This window comes from Haliotis rubra, unplaced genomic scaffold, assembly GCF_003918875.1.
Source record: "Haliotis rubra isolate DU_JTF1 unplaced genomic scaffold, ASM391887v1 Scf121, whole genome shotgun sequence".
NCBI lineage: Eukaryota > Metazoa > Mollusca > Gastropoda > Lepetellida > Haliotidae > Haliotis > Haliotis rubra.
In genome coordinates, this window is record NW_025765126.1 from 651414 (window position 1) to 670004 (window position 18591).

Sequence of the window (18591 nt, forward strand, 5' to 3'; positions counted from 1 at the left end):
TCTGATGAGTGGGTCCAGGGTATTTATTCTAATATAATGAAGACGTATTACCCTGGACAATCGAGGGTGTATGAATCCTTACCAGGATATCTATCTTGTGAGTGTTGTGGTCAAGTTTTATACCAAATGGGTGGCTATTTGTGTACCTTTATACGAAGCTTGGCATAAGGTTGTTACTAAATGCACTTTATATATGCATATATGGACCTGTTCAGTGCATTCAATATTTGTGTGTATGACTGTTTGATGGTATGTAAACTCATAGCAGTAAACCTTTACACATTATCACATCTTCATTTATTATTCATAGGCTTAAGCTTAGAATATATAATTTTTTTATTTTGATTAATCAGGCAAAATGTTCAGCTATAGGAATGCAATCTAAACTAAAAGTTGTGGTCCGCTGGTCATATGTTAATGTGAGGGGGCCTACACATATGATTAACAACTGGGGAGCACTGGGTGGAATTGCTCATTGTTTTAAAGAGTGAAATGAGTCCAAATAGATAGCAATATCAAATTTAGGCATCCACACTAACAAATGGGAATGACAACACCAGGTGTCGTGTAAGAATAAGGCGATGCCACATAAGGTACAGTGTAGAGTATCTCCATGTCATTCTGATAATGGATTGTCTGGTCCAGAATCAATTATCTACAGACCACCGTCATATAGCTGGAATATTGCTGAGTGCGGCATAAATCTAAACTCACTCACTCATTCTGATAAATACCTTACACATCAGCCACCATTGGTTCTGAAGTGACATCACCAGCTCCAATGCTCCTATTCAAACTCTGCATTTCATCTAAATTAGGAGGATATTGGAGCCAAGCTATTTGAATTGAACATAAAAAAACTCACACATGGAAAATGTTTCATCTGCATTTGTCCAAAAAGAATGGCCGTAAAAGACACTGGGTACCTAGGATGGCAATCAGTGTGTGACATCTATGTCGGAACTTAGCGATAGGTTTAAATATATAATCAAAATCAGTCAACATTTCACCATACACCATTTCATGGAAGTTATGTACTGGTGTGATGTGTTGGCATGGTGATAATATTACAAAAGGTGTACCTGTAGTGAAGCAACAGGTAGAACATAGATTTCCCTGCAGCTTACCGAGTAATTGTTTCATTTAGCTGCTTGTCCACTCTTGTTAAATAGTTGTGAACTTTTGTGTCTACAAGATGAAATGAACATGTGTATATATCACTTTCTGCAACTCATAAATCACTTTCTTTCATGTTCTTTTTATTTCTTTTGAGTTTCGTTTCTCTTCATATCATATTGCTTGGAATATATACGCCTGGAAAAGCATAAGCACCACTTGCTATTATCAGTTTATGATACACAGTGTAAAAAGTTGTGTCTTCTACTAATTTTCTGACAAAATTCATTTGATAATGAAGTGGATCTACTACTCATTTGGACCTACTATCTAATGACACAGTTTCCATGGAAACAGTTATTTGGCTACGTTTCCTTCTGCTCCCGGCTACTGTATCGCGAGGTAAGACTGAGCACATACAACCATGTGACTGAGCATCCATTGTTCTTGTACTTGCATTTCACCAGCCATCAGTGGCGATGTCTAAAAGATTTATCAGAATGAATGCAATCAGGAAACATTCCAAAAGGCACATGGAAATTAAGAACTTAAGAAAATATAAAGGGTATGTGCTTAACATTTCTCCAGGTGTATAGGTCTATATTTACATACTGTTACTCAAACCACATCTCTGAGTAATCGTCAACAATGTCAGTGAGTGAGTGAATCGGGATCACAGCTACCACACATACCAGTGTAGACATCCTCCAATCATGTACAATGCCGACCGGTAATTCCGCGCACCTAAGCACATCGATCGCAACACGGCAACTACCGTCTCTTATTTTTTGTGGTTTACGTGACTAAACATGCTGGTATGCATCATATTTACCTAGAAATATAAGTTTTATTGACGATTATAAGATTCTAACGGTACATTATGCCATATGGTTGACCTTACCGGCGTTCTGACGACATCGCTTGCTGTCCGGTAATTCTGCACAGCAACTGATGCGCATAACATCCAGCTGGAGATCCGAAGTATGGAAGCGTATTAGGGCCAGATTATTTTCAAAATTCACTTCAGCAATGTAAGGAAGAGTGTTTCATATTAAATCCAATTATGAATAATGAAGAAAAAGGTTTAAAAGTCCGATGAAAACAAATTTTCATAAAACTGTCAATTTATCTGTCAATTACTGTTATTTACTTACCTTTAGTGATTAAAAGCCAGTCCCTTATAGAAATGTCCCGATTTCAAGCGTAAATGTGGTAGCAGACGATGTTTACCTTGATACGGAAGTACGCTATTGCAGCTGCGCAGAATTACCGGATGCTCGGAATTACCGGACTCGCTTGTACAAGTATTTCTCAACATCAGTGTGTTTGCTGACACTTTATTGAGCCAGCTGAGGAAATACAGGGTGATACACCATTTGTCAGACATCCCAGTTGTTAGACACTTGAAGTGAAGATGGAGAAGCTCACCCTTACAGTAATAATATTTCAGTCCAATCAGTCCTGGACAGACAGAGGAGAGTCTATAACCTCACAAACTCGAACTGCTGCTAAATATTTCAAATGAAACACTAATACACCAAAATTGATTCTTTTGATCTTACACATTCCAGGATAATGATTTCAGGAGCTAACACAACTACCACAGGTGATATTTCTTGAGATACTGCAACAAAGAAATTGCACATCAATGTATTGCAGGCCAATGGTGACATCATCGGTAACTATGACATCACAATCAAATGACATCACTATATGTCGGCCAGTGAAGTTGGTTAGCTGAACTTATTGCACTTACATAACATTTTCTGTTTACAAAACTATGATTAAATTTTCAGTGTGTTCATTGTAATTCTTACATTCTGACTGGCTGAACTGGTCACATGTTATTGCATTCATTTCCCCGTTAATGTCAAGATTTAGCCACACACATCAAAGTGAACAACTTTCCACTACAGATTGTCAGATAATCCCATTTACAGACAAGGGACGTGCACAGGACATATTATCGCTATTTATACATATTCAGGATCCTCCTCAAAGCCAGGAATGAATGAAAAAACACACCTGCAGGCTCACTGGCATGTTATTGGGTTTTTAGTGCTTGTCTGGGTTACACAAATGACACAAGAATTTGGCAGTGTATGTGTGAACATATTTCCATATATTACTGGCCATCTCAATTAAAATAGCGGCTTTCTTCGTGACATATCTGTTCTGGTTCATTACAGTCTAACGGTTGTAGTTCGTTTGCCTGTTCCATGGTTGACAGGTCCCGTGAACTTTGTTTTGATAATACTCTCTATTGATTGGACACTGATTGGATACTGTGGGTGTGTCAAATTATGTGCATAAATTAAACAATGGTTTGATACACTTCACGCCACTGTAGATATTCCCTGGCCTGGAATGTTATTAATCTCGTAATTTCTGTCACTTTGACTTATATAATTGTTTAGATGAAACTATTGAAGATATCATAGTTTTTCACTGCCCAATTTAAATATTAGGATTCACTGTATTTTTTGGGGTGTCATTGAGGTATGAATCGAAAATCTGATATGCAATATTTTTAAAATCTGCTATGCAGATTCATACAGTTTGCATATTATTTTTTAATCAATACCTCAGTAAACCAAAAAAACCAACACAGTCAATCCTTAAAAGCAGTAAGATTAATGAACTTGAATGATAAACAGAATATCTTCTCATGTTTTTATATTTAGAACATCAACACTTGTCAATAAATCTCTCTGGCAAGCTTCAGAATTTTCAACTTTTACTGACTGTCAGTACATCTCAAATCAAAAGACACTTTGTATCATGTACACATTTGAAAAAGGTCGAGTAAAACTTCATGTTTGACATGAAAGCTGCATATTTGATTTGTTTAACTTTAAGTCAATGGTAATTGGATGTACCGCTTCAAATCAATGATAAACGGACATCAGTTTTGAAGTTTAAGCACAATTCATGACATCTATAAGAGTGTGGAAACAGATGTCCCGAGCCCGTTCTGACACTGCCGACACAACAACAATTACTCGGCCATGTTTGTATTTTCATAATTTCTAAAACACAGCAGCTTAGGGCAGGAATAATAAAAACAGTTTGTCAAAACTCACCATCCCTTACACAATCACAGTTCAAACAAGGTTTTTCAAAAAACAAAATATTTTTGCACTTTAGAATACAGAGGTTACAAATCAGTCTTGAAGACAGCGGTACCGTGAGGGTTTCTCCAGTTCAGAAACTCCCGACAAAGGGAAGCTACGTGTTTGCTCTTCAATAAAGGCAAGTTTTCATCACAATGGAATCAAAAGTAGCCATACAATTTGCTGTTGACACATCTTAAGGAATTGTTCTGCATCCATTTGGTATTGTTTTTACAGTTGTTACTAGCACACACATGTCATGGTGACTTGATCGAATCAAACGATTTGTTTTGGGAACAAACATGGCCATTGATTCCTCAAAGTGTTCCAGCCAGATGTTGCCGACGCAACATGCCTGAGCATACTTTACCTAGGTCTGCCCTAGCTGATAGGGACGTGTTCAATACAGGGCATTACACTCTCAGGAATTAACCTATATCTAGCTTCACAATCCGTGGATTCATTTTAAAAGGAACCAAAACAAACTTGATGACTCCAGCAAGCGCAGTGTCTCAATGGACGTTATAGTATTAAAGTTAGTGGACCTCAGACATGGTTTTAATGACAGTAAGGAAAACACATAGCTCAATTATTTTGGAGCAATTATTGATTTTGTGAGGTGTTTAGACCAACATTTACTGACTCCGAGTTGACCAGTCCTTATTGTACCCATTAATGCCAAGCGCCAGGCAGGGACTAACAAGTACCATATTTTAACGTCTTTCTGGCATGAGGGGCCAGGGATCGAACCCACAACCTTCTGCTCTCCAGGCGTACGCTCTAACCACTACACCAAGGAGGTGGTCAGTAGTAAAAGAAATACGTATAGAACCCAGTACAGTACAGTCTTGTGATCCCAGAACTCAGTCTTGTTTCCGGATTGCACCGTATCGTGCCCAGTACAGTACAGTCTTGTGAACCCCAGAACTCAGTCTTGTCCGGTCTTGCACCGATTGCACCGTGATCGTCCCAGTACAGTACAGTCTTGTGATCCCAGAACTCAGTCTTGTTTCCGATTGCACCGTATCGTCCCCAGTACAGTACAGTCTTGTGATCCCAGAACTCAGTCTTGTTTCCGGGTTGCACCGTATCGTCCCCAGTACAGTACAGTCTTGTGATCCCAGAACTCAGTCTTGTTTCCGGGTTGCACCGTATCGTCCCCAGTACAGTACAGTCTTGTGATCCCAGAACTCAGTCTTGTTTCCGGGTTGCACCGTGTGGTCCCCAGTACAGTACAGTCTTGTGATCCCAGAACTCAGTCTTGTTTCCGGGTTGCACCGTGTGGTCCCCAGTACAGTACAGTCTTGTGATCCCAGAACTCAGTCTTGTTTCCGGATTGCACCGTATCCCAGTCTTTGTCGATCCCAGAACTCATTGTTTCCAGTACAGTACAGTCTTGTGATCCCAGAACTCAGTCTTGTTTCGGATTGCACCGTGTGGTCCCCAGTACAGTACAGTCTTGTGATCCCAGAACTCAGTCTTGTTTCCAGATTGCACCGTATGTGTCCCCAGTACAGTACAGTCTTGTGATCCCAGAACTCAGTCTTGTTTCCGGATTGCACCGTGCGTCCCCAGTACAGTACAGTCTTGTGATCCCAGAACTCAGTCTTGTTTCCGGATTGCACCGTATCGTCCCCAGTACCCAGAACAGTCTTGTTTCGGATCCCAGAACTCAGTCTTGTTTCCCAGAACTCACCTTGTTTGTTTCGGATCGTCCCCAGTACAGTACAGTCTTGTGATCCCAGAACTCAGTCTTGTTTCCGGATTGCACCGTATCGTCCCCAGTACAGTACAGTCTTGTGAACCCAGAACTCAGTCTTGTTTCCGGGTTGCACCGTATCGTCCCCAGTACAGTACAGTCTTGTGATCCCAGAACTCAGTCTTGTTTCGGGTTGCACCGTATCGTCCCCAGTACAGTACAGTCTTGTGAACCCAGAACTCAGTCTTGTTTCCGGGTTCTTGTTTCCGTATCGTCCCCAGTACAGTACAGTCTTGTGAACCCAGAACTCAGTCTTGTTTCCGGGTTGCACCGTATCGTCCCCAGTACAGTACAGTCTTGTGATCCCAGAACTCAGTCTTGTTTCCCCTCCAGCAACAGACAGATATGAGCCATATGCCTCAGTGTGAGACTACATATTTACATCTTTTTTTGCGTTCACAGAGGGTGTTACAGTAAATATTAACTCCTCTAGTTTCTACAAGAACCTCCCTGTGAATTTTGTTTTGTAGATTTGCATATTATTCCTTCAAGTTAATGAAGAAATCATATTTGCATACTTTAGTTGCATATAAATGTAAGCTAAATTTGTATAAATCATAACAGATACGGAAATATTGGGACAATTGCCTCTGTAATGGCAACACTAAATTTGGCACAAACTTTAAAGACTTTAAATGTGCAGAAATCCTGTGATATAAGATCAAGTATTGACAGACGCTCAATTTATCAGGCATATCAATATTTTAATGTTTTTACCAAGAAAAGTAATGTGGAGTCAGAAGTATCATATTTGGCTGGAATATTTCATCAACTCCATCCCAAAGATTAAAGTTGGCTGACTTCATATAAATAAGAGGCCATGGTTTTTTAAACATATCTACAAAGGACAACTGCTATTCTAATCTGTAACTGTTCTTGGGAACCAGTAACCCTGATAGGTAGCAAGTCTATATTTCCATCCTTCCACAAACAGATCTGGAGACACCTGAACCCTTCTAGGCAAATCTGAAATATCATCTTCATTACAAAGATGCAGCTGCAGCAGCAGTCAGTTCAAGGCTAGCGCTGTGCCTACTGGGCCAAAACCTACAGGTAACTAGAGATTGTATGCATGAAGGGATATGAATGATTGAAAGAAGGGACGATATCACTCATCAAGAGTCTTCCTGTGGGGAAATTTTGACTAGACAGTAAATTGCTTTAAATCAGGTTTCAGCTAAGGTTGATCGAAACCTAACTTGATGGTAGTCGTGCTCTGTGTGACTGTGATACAAGGTGTTCATTGCCAGCAATGAGAGAGTCATCCTTATCTTGGTCTAGCCATCTCAGCCTCACATCACGGCCATTAGACACGTTTATTGAATCGATCGACTGACAGGAAGGAAAATACATGAATATGTGGCCTGATGGGACAGACTATAGACACTGCAATTAAATTTATGTGAATGATATTTCATGCAATTTGTTCAAAAAGATTATTGATTGATAATGTTTTAGTGCTTTTAGTATGAGGTGAAGTAAAATGGTGTTCAATGCTGCACGGAAGATTACTGCATGTATACCGTGACATGCACGTCTGTCTGTGTGTGTGTGTGAGACTGTTGCACATATCCAGACTACTACTGGTTTGTGCTACCTCACTGATATCCCAGGTGTCGGTGTTAGCCTGAATACCCCACTCAGACACATTATACCGACTCCGAGCCAACCAGTCCTTGTTGTACCCATTAAAACCAAGTGCCAGGCAGGGACCAACAAGTACCATATTTTAACATGTTTTTTATCGAACTCACGACCTTCTGCTCTCCGGGCAGATGCTCTATACACTAAGGCGGTCAATAGTAGAAGAAAAACAGAGAGACAGATAGACAGACAGTCCTTGTTTATTCCCCTTTATGTGGAATGCAGGCAGGGTAACAATAAATACCATTACTTAACACCTGTTGGTCTGCTATGGGTGGGGGTTGAACCCCTGACATTCACTCAGCCACAGTATACTGACTCCAAGCCAGCCCTTGTTTATTCCCCCTTAATGTGGAGTGCCAGGCAGGGTAACAATAAATACCATTACTTAACACCTATTGGTCTGCTGTGGGTGGGGGTTGAACCCCTGACATTCACTCAGCCACAGTTTACTGACTCCAAGCCAGCCCTTGTTTATTCCCCTTAATGTGGAGTGCCAGGCAGGGTAACAATAAATACCATTACTTAACACCTATTGGTCTGCTGTGGGTGGGGGTTGAACCCCTGACATTCACTCAGCCACAGTTTACTGACTCCAAGCCAGCCCTTGTTTATTCCCCTTAATGTGGAGTGCCAGGCAAGGTAACAATAAATACCATTACTTAACACCTATTGGTCTGCTGTGGGTGGGGGTTGAACCCCTGGCATTCACTCAGCCACTGCAGTATACTGACTCCAAGCCAGCCCTTGTTTATTCCCCTTTATGTGGGTGCCAGGCAGGGAAACAATAAATACCATTACTTAACACCTGTTGGTCTGCTGTGGGTGTTCACTGAAGCCCTGACATTTTACTCTGCAGCTCTCTATTCATGGACCATAAGGCTAGGGTGGCTCTCAAAAATAAACAGCCTCACTACAAAAAGCAAAACAGTTTTTTTCCAAGACTAATACCAAAGCACTATTTATACTGACAGTTTCGACAGTATCTGACCATAAATTTATAACAACTGCCCTCTAAAATAGACATGTATTATATAGCCCACTCCAACAACCATTATCAAGTCCCTAACCACTAACATATGGCTCTTCACCTGCTCGCAAATGACAATCATTTTGTGAACAGGTCTTCGCAAGTACGCCCGAGACTTGACCGCCCCTGGTATTAATGTATTGCAACTCCCTCGCAATGACTAGATAATGTAATCGAGAAGCGCTGACTTATGTCAGTATGTCTACTATATTCCACTATATCTGGAACAAACGACACCCTGCGGTCCGCGTGCTATTACTGTAGCCTTCCAGGGCCTTGTGATTTTATAAACTGGTCAGGAATTACCCCTGGTCTGGAGCAGCATTGCTACTGGAAGCTATCTGCTCAAATCAGTTGGACCTGCCTCGGTGACCTCTAAATCAGGCCCTGAAGGCTCCTAGTAATCAAACACAGATGCTGCCATCATTTACAACAATGTTCCCACATATTCCCTTCATAATATCACAGGACTTGAACGGTGAGCACCAATTTGGGATCGTTACTGTGACTTGTGATTCTCCCATGTCATACTTTACTTCAAATTACTTACTACACAATCCCAGAACACATTCCTTAAGCACATTCAAGACCACCATAAATATTGCCTGTGAGTTGATATCAGTGCTCTCCGGTCACTCCTCAGTAAGTCCTAGACATATTTGTAGCCTTTCACAACAACTGCACCTGTTCCAGTTTGTTTTGTAACATAGAATAAAACAATAATACCCAACTTGACATATTTAGTTGCCCTCGACAAAGTCTGTTTTTATTGTTTGATCGGCATTCTAGAAGTATTAAGTTTCAGCTTGATAACGGTGTAAAAATCTACACTAAAACATCGCTCTGTGCAATAAACAAAAAGTTGTAATCTCTAAAGTCATTTGCTTCTTTAGGGTACTTTGTTGTATTAAGCCCTCTGCTACAAAAAACACCCTTACCAAATTCAAGACCAGTTTATAAAGTAATATTTTAATAACCTCCAACTAAAACAGAAAATACCAATTTTGTGTTTACTAAAGAAAACAGTAGAGTAGAAAGGGTATTTTCCTGTGTGCAGAGTTGACCAACCATTAAGTTTGTTCATTTCAGTCTCTACTTGATCACACATCCATGCACATGCATGCACTCACACACATGCATGCACATGCAGTCACACATGCACCTACAATAACAACATTTTACCAGTAATAAGACAAAGTTGGAAGTAAACACTAGGTACAAGTAGCATTGTTCTGTAGTTTGTTCCTGCTGGCAATCAATATCTGCACCATCAAGTATTCATCAGTGTCAGTGTCCACACTGGACAACATGCGTTATTACCTGTATTCAGCTTTCTGTCGGCCAGGTGTGAACCTGTACCTGCTTACAAGTGCAACAGAATGAATACGCCCACTTCCAGAAGAAGCTAGGAAATTACCATATCTGCCACAATAAAGAGCCCTGGCAGTTTACATAAATGCCACTTATTAGAACAACACAAAGTTGAATGAAATTCAGGGATCAAATGTTGGTGGAGCAAAAATGTTTTGGATAAAAATATCTAAGCAATTATAAACTTCTTTTGTGAAAATATCTGAAATAATTTCTGGAAAAATACAGAATGTTTTTAGTCATAGTAGGCAGCCAAAGACCTGGCACATAACGATTCACTGTGATTTCCTATTACAAAGATACACTTGTGATCAATCCTCTACATACTTACTCTGATCAGTATGTACATAAGGGCTTCTACCCGGGTACCCCACCTCCTATTACCCTACCCTACCCCATCCTAATACCCGTCATGTTTATTCCTGACATCAAATGTGTAAGAAATGGCTAGGGCTAAAATTTCGAGTTTTTAAATATCTTAACCATGTATTATATACGAAAGAAGTGCCTGTAAATTATGTCTAAATTTTCAAAGATAATACAACCTTTAAATCATGCAAGAATAACATATTACATTGTTTAATCTATTAGTCACATGATCGTAATGGGTCTGGGTATTGAGATGGATACCGGGTCTAACTCATTACCCACCCATCCCGGGTATCCAGGCTACCCGTCCCAGCCCTAATGTGCATCATATAATATTAGCATAATCTCACTTTAGTTGATGATACAAGCATTACCAGTGCAGTTTGTACTGAAGACCTCCATCATGTCAGACTTGTTTGTAGCACTAGCGAATCACACATGGAGAGATCTCCAGTCTTTACTTAAGCAGAGATAGAGAAGGTGTCAGCAAGTTACGTCTACCAGGAATTGCTGACCTGACATGCTGTTGATGACATGATATGATGACACACAACCCACTCAGTGAGCCTGAACATCCAGTCTATTCGGTTCACTCTTACCACCAGCACAGGTTGCTGGAAACAGATTCTTACCAGGAATCTCTAGAGGAGGCAACCAACACATGTTCCTATGGACAGATTCTAACCAAAAATATCCACTGGGGACAACCAGCACAGGTTGCTGGGGATGGATTCTAAGCAGGAATCTCCAGAGGGAACAACCAGCACAGGTTGCTGGGGACAGATTCTAAGCAGGAATCTCCAGACGGGACAACCAACACAGGTTGCTTGGGACAGATTCTAAGCAGGAATCTCCAGAGGGAACAACCAGCACAGGTTGCTGGAGACAGATTCCAAGCAGGAATCTCCAGAGGGAACAACCAGCACGGGTTGCTTGGGACAGATTCTAAGCAGGAATCTCCAGAGGGAACAACCAGCACAGGTTGCTGGGGACAGATTCTAAGCAGGAATCTCCAGAGGGAACAACCAGCACAGGTTGCTGGAGACAGATTCCAAGCAGGAATCTCCAGAGGAAACAACCAGCACGGGTTGCTTGGGACAGATTCTAAGCAGGAATCTCCAGAGGGAACAATCAGCACAGGTTGCTGGGGACAGATTCCAAGCAGGAATCTCCAGAGGGAACAACCAGCACAGGTTGCTGGGGACTGATTCTCCAGAGGGGACAACCAGCACAGGTTGCTTGGGACAGATTCCAAGCAGGAATCTCCAGAGGGAACAACCAGCACAGGTTGCTTGGGACAGATTCTAAGCAGGAATCTCCAGAGGGAACAACCAGCACAGGTTGCTTGGGACAGATTCTAAGCAGGAATCTCCAGAGGGAACAACCAGCACAGGTTGCTTGGGACAGATTCCAGGAATCTCCAGAGGGAACAACCAGCACAGGTTGCTTGGGACAGATTCTAAGCAGGAATCTCCAGAGGGAACAACCAGCACAGGTTGCTGGGGACAGATTCAGAATCTCCAGAGGGAACAACCAGCACAGGTTGCTTGGGACAGATTCTAAGCAGGAATCTCCAGAGGGAACAACCAGCACAGGTTGCTGGGGACAGATTCCAAGCAGGAATCTCCAGAGGGAACAACCAGCACAGGTTGCTGGGGACAGATTCTCCAGAGGGGACAACCAGCACAGGTTGCTTGGGACAGATTCCAAGCAGGAATCTCCAGAGGGAACAACCAGCACAGGTTGCTTGGGACAGATTCTAAGCAGGAATCTCCAGAGGAACAACCAGCACAGGTTGCTTGGGACAGATTCTAAGCAGGAATCTCCAGAGGGAACAACCAAGGTTGCTTGGGACAGATTGCTGGGGAACAACCAGATTCTTGGGACAGATTCAGCAGGAATCTCCAGAGGGAACAACCAGCACAGGTTGCTTGGGGACAGATTCTAAGCAGCAATCTCCAGAGGGAACAACCAACACAGATTGCTGGGGACAGAGCAGGAATCTCCAGAGGGAACAACCAGCTCAGGTTGCTTGGGACAGATTCTAAGCAAGAATCTCCAGAGCAACCAGCTCAGGTTGCTTGGGACAGATTCCAAGCAGGAATCTCCAGAGGGAACAACCAGAACAGGTTGCTGGGGACAGATTCTAAGCAAGAATCTCCAGAGAAGACAACCAGCTCAGGTTGCTGGGGACAGATTCCAAGCAGGAATCTCCAGAGGGAACAACCAGCACAGGTTGCTGGAGACAGATTCCAAGCAGGAATCTCCAGAGGGAACAACCAGCACAGGTTGCTGGGGACAGATTCTAAGCAAGAATCTCCAGAGAAGACAACCAGCTCAGGTTGCTGGGGACAGATTCTAAGCAAGAATCTCCAGAGGGACAACCAGCACAGGTTGCTGGGGACAGATTCTAAGCAGGAATCTCCAGAGGGAACAAACAGCACAGGTTGCTGGGGACGGATTCTAAGCAAGAATCTCCAGAGAGAAAAACCAGCTCAGGTTGCTGGGGACAGATTCCAAGCATGAATCTCCAGAGGGACAACCAGCACAGGTTGCTTGGGACAGAATGTCCAGTGGGGACAACCAACACAGATTCTAAGCAGGAATCCAGATAAGGAAGCATGATGTGCATATGTTAATCACTTATTACATTCCTCAATGAAAGCAATGGATGACGATGCAGGATAATTGTATTAACGGTACTACTGTGGTTTTGAAATCAGCATCATTCCAGAGATGAAGGCATTCCTAAAACATTGTTTTGAATGTAACCTGATTTGTTCACATGAATGATGAACTCAATTTCATGTATTAATGTTTGAGGCTAATAACAACAGCATGAGTAAGGTTTACATGTGGCCAAGATACTAATTTGGGGGGTTTCCAATATGTGTTCACCATTAGAACCCAGGCAGGTCATTGACCAGTGCTGATATTATCAGGAAATGTAGAAAATGGCAGTGAAAGCACATGGTAAAAAGTTGTTTTGTGTCAAAGATTTATTGTTTTCTCTTCAAGTTTAGATAAAATCTCTCCTTTCATTCATCTCAGCAATAGATGCATATTTTAGGAACAGCTATGTATTTGATCACTAGCAACTGGAAGAAAATATGATGGCAAGCTTTAGCTTAAATTTTCATGCTACTATTTCTCACAACACTGAAGTCTGACATTTCCAGTGGGCCATTAAAAGCTGTTATTGTACCTCATCCTGAACATGGAACACTAAACCTTCTGTCAGTGTTGTCTACTCCACAAGCACCTGTATTCATTAACTAAGACATGAAGTAAACACAGGTGTATTGGAGTAGTTTCTCATTAGATTTCACCTTGCTTAGGTTGCAGGTTACGCCTGTGTTCATTTCTCAGCATATTGTAGCACCAGTCAAACTGGCTTCATCACAACAAAACAAGTGAATTCCTGAATGATGACACGTGCCATTCTACTCCAGCTGCTCTGCCTGGTATTAGACAGACAATACCTCTAATACAAATAGGAATCTCAGTGCCAATGAACTATAGCTGGGGTCACCACAAAAGCCAGTCTGCTAGTTCAGGACATTGGTTAACCTATCCTTAACACCCATTTCTCTGAAGAGGACTTCTCAAGAAACAATTAATTCCAGCGCTTAATTAATATCACTAGTCGTCTCCTGCACCCTCCTCTGACAATACATCTGCTTCAGGCTCATGGGGCTGCCAGCTGATAAAATAAGGCAAATTTTTATTGAATGAGCCAAGGGCACCAGTAGGATGGCTGACAAAGGTTGTTTTACATACCCCAAAGCTAACAGAGCCTAATGGAACCACTGAGAATACTATGTAACTTAATAAAGAAACATCCTGCCAGGCTATCACGGAAATTGCTGCAGCTGAAAGAAAGACGCTATACAGTCCTCCGGGACCTCTTGAAGGTGTCTGGGTATATTTTATTCATAATTTCTGTTTCATTTTTCATCTTTGTAAGTTTCAAGGTGATGAAATGAACAACCCAGGGTGTGGAAGGCGATGGCCCATGGAAAAGGTTTCAATGCTTAATGGGATCAGACTTAGGTGGGAGCAGTATTTCCTAATGTTGCCATATGGTTATCAAGAAACAGCCTCTGGCTTGGATTAACAGGAATCTTACACCAAAGACATTAAGAAATCTTTTCTTGGTCAGTCCCACCTTAAAGTCAATAACACCAGACACCCTCTTGGTGCTGCACTGAGCGAGAACATCCAACACATGTCATACACAGAAGACAAGCATGGTGTTTCCTGATTTGGGGTTTGAGCATTTTGTGTGCTAATGAATTTACAAACATGAATTCCTGAGGCATAATCAAGTTTTAAGTTGGTGAAGGAACTTTATTTACCCCTGTGGTTTATCTTTATCTGAAATGGGTTACCATCAACTTCCTGCAACCTCTCGCAAAACTGATTTGGATATCCACATCACTGACCAGGCTGACTTGTCACTGACCCTTATGAATGGGAACTTCGCTACAATCACAGGATTGTATGATCCAGAAGTGAATATTTACAGGCTAGGTGCATGTGACAAGCCCTTCATGTGACAAGTACCTTGTGTCATCTTTCATGAAAAACTGATTCCCAACCTCACAACCCGTGCATCGCGAGCCTCTCATAGCAAAAACCTACCTGCCATCGAGGCTGTCCAAGTGCCTATCTGCACTCAAGGGTGTTCAAGGAAATATCTTCACTCGAGGCTGTTCACGTTAGGTACAGCTACTACCTGCCTGTCAAGGCTGCTCAAGCATGGTTTATAACACTCTCCTCGTGGATCTTCCTTCTTCTAATTAGATTTCAACTTGGCTCAACATTGCTCAATTTACTTAAAAGTAAACCTAATCTCTCAGCAGCTTGGCCACCTGAAACCATTACTAATGTAACAAGGGAAGCAGTATTTCTAGGTGTTTCACCATCTTCATGCTCTTCATGCTGACTAATCACAGATCCATGGCCTCCTGGAACACACACTTCAAGAAGTGTCTGCTATATCTTATCTTTCAGACAGCTGTACTTAAAATACCACTTTTACAGAAAAAAATCTTACTCTCATTTTTTGCCCTTTTACAAATCACCAAGGAAGAAAGTCATGCAAATTTGTCACACATAAAAAACAAACTTAATACTTCAATTAACAGATGAAAGACGTCACAAGTTGTAGAAGATATGCACGGCTGGACAACTGGTATGGTGCTGTGCTGGCAGTAAAGCTGGGGAAGAAAGCTTTGAAGTGTTGGCAGTTGGCATGAAAACCCCATCACTTATCTACCACAGACATATAAGGAACATCAGGCTACTGGGAAGGTATCGACTAGAACTGTTCAGTAGCTAACTTTACCTGATTTGAACAGCAAGACAAGAACAACACAGAACATGGTGGTTCACCAAGAGCACAAACATCAGATTTAAAGAGTGGTCTATATGGGACAGAAGCAGACGGTGAAAATAATGTTGCAGAATTTCTACATCTGGAATGAACTTTGTTACTGTTAATGAATGAACACTGCCATGCACGCAGGTCTGCAGCAGTTAACGTCTTTGAATATATTTGTGTGCTTAACAAATGTTAAAAGAAAATCAGGATTATGTGTTCTGATTAAGGGAAGCAGAGAGTATTGTGGCACCTTAGACACCTGAGTCATTGTTGCCTTGTTTTGTTATTCAGTGTTGTTAAATAACGTTATGTAGTCATGTGATCATTTGTTGTTTCAGGATATCATTATGACAGAATACAACAGATGTTATCTCCCCCAAAATATCATATTTATCATATGGTGGCATGTGGTCCTGTGCACAGAGCTCAGGTCATGAATCAGTTGAAGTTAAGCAACGTCGAGCTCGGACAGTCCTTGGATGGGTGACCATGTTTGGCAGCTTGACTCCTGAGAATTTCTAGGACTTCAGTCCTGCCCCATAACGAAGCACATGTGACACATGTGGTCTCACCTAATCAAGTGAGTTTGTTCAAAATTGCCTTTGTTCACTCAGCAGAAAATGGGTACCCGGTTGGATAATGCCATGTGACTATAACCTTCTAGGGTTATCCAGGGTAATAAAAATCAAATTCTGATTCAGCGCCGCAAGCAAACACTTGGTGTTTGGAGACTGTGTGCTATAGAAGATGACCCATTATTATGTGTTTTAGCAAGGAATTCCAACCTGCAGCCTGACTGTGTTACCAGATGGTATGTGGAGGACCCTGGACTGGTCACCAGGTTTCCCATGTCAAGGATCTCAAAGAATCAACAAAGGGTACGGCGTGAACTTTTCAATCAATTTCTTAAACATGTTGCCCCATTGATATCCAGGGTTAGAAGGGCCAGGTCACAAGCAATCTATACTTGTCGTACTAAACAACTAGTGGACGGGGCTCAGGCTCTGTGACATCATCGATTGTGTGTCATGGTCACGGCAACAGGCATAATATCAATCATAGGATCGTCTGGTCTACAGTCTTACAACTAACATACAGCTGCGAGCATAATTTGAAAAAAATGTTTTGTCATCTCAATGTTTTCTCAATTTATCTCTATGATCAATAATTGTGTGATTGAGCGATCATTTGATTAATCACTTCTGCCATACCTCCTACTTCTTGCGGGATCATGATGTGTACACTACGTCCACGTCATCAACAACTGGTGCACTGACAGTCAATTAAATCAGGAAATCAATAATCTTGACATTTTTCAATTTGCAGACGTAGTATTTACTTACCCATTTCACCATTTTTACAGCTATCAATAAACATTTCCTACACTTTGGCATCACCAGCATTTAAATTTCATTCTTAACTAGCATGCACAAAGATATTTCACAAGATGGAGGCTCCGGTGGAAAAGCAGCAAAATGATCATTTCATGTCAGCTTATTGACAGGCGCGGCTAGTTGTAAATGTAAAAAGAAAAATCATCAGAAAACTGAATTATTTGCAACAAAAAATGCGTACAATAATGTTTTCCCATTTTCTTGCCAATTTCAAACTGCTTAAAGCATGAAACAAATATCTGCAGAGATATGCAAGCAGCTTGTGACCATAATTAAAGTGAGCATCATGAAGTGTGCATATGCTATCAGTGCATGCATGGAACTGAATGCCCTGAGACGGCAACACCCACAATGAAGTATGGCATTTGTTAGGGAAGTATCATGGGCCACAGGAGCAGCTGATGCATTTAGCCAAGATTAGACCAAATTACCATAAATACTTAGCTCCGAAGCCTCCCATAACCTACTCATGAATACTGATGAGAATGAGAGGACTAATTTGAGATATTTTGAGGAATTAAAGTAGTATTTGTACAGCCATCTGCATTTGAGAGGCACATCGGCCAATGAGTAGCACACAGACACACCAACCATCCTTCACAAATTCTTCAGTCCTGCTCCGCCAGGAATTGATCAAGAGAGGCACAATCCTCCACCAGTCTAATTGGACAATGACCAGCGTTTTTGTCTGCGAACCTCCACAACTTAAACAGAGATGCTATAAACCAGCTTCACTGACAGGTGCATTATGGGAGTGACATTAGTCATCACCATCTTTTCCTGTATCAGTGACAAGGAACATGTCTCTGTCAGGCTGTTTTTGCACTGCTTTATTAATGTATTGTTTGTGGCGTTGTGTTTTCGTCTGGAGAAAGGAGGGAAAATACATTTTCATGTCTTTACTGGACAATAATATTTCTGATTTGGAAAATCCATAGGCTGGGAATTTGTTAACAGAGCATAAAAATTTAGGGGTTTAGTGAGTGAGTGAGTGAGTGAGTGAGTGAGTGAGTGAGTGAGTGAGTGAGTGAGTGAGTGAGTGAGTGAGTGAGTGAGTGAGTGAGTGAGTGAGTGAGTGAGTGAGTGAGTGAGTGAGTGAGTGAGTGAGTGAGTGAGTGAGTGAGTGAGTGAGTGAGTGAGTGAGTGAGTGAGTGAGTGAGTGAGTGAGCAAGTGAGGAGGTTATTGTTTGGATGAGTGAGTGAGTATGTGCTTTTTATACAACAAATTAGTTACTGAAGCTAACTATTCATCAATCCACTCATTTAGTCTTTAAAATTATTTGAATATAAAACCTGTAAAAATGTCCAATTCAAAGACAATCTGTATCATGCAATGCACCCAAGCTCCTCACAGGGTGGAAGACTTAACCTTTTACAGATTGAGAAAGCAACATGTCAGGTGTATTTGC

General features: G+C 41.5%; 1 protein-coding gene across 1 annotated transcript in view; it reads right to left on the minus strand.

Moving 5' to 3' along the window:
* The window catches only part of LOC124264949 (arginine--tRNA ligase, cytoplasmic-like), a 141617-nt gene that overhangs the window by 65093 nt on the left and 57933 nt on the right, over positions 1–18591 (minus strand). The gene's annotated exons all lie outside the window — the stretch shown is intronic.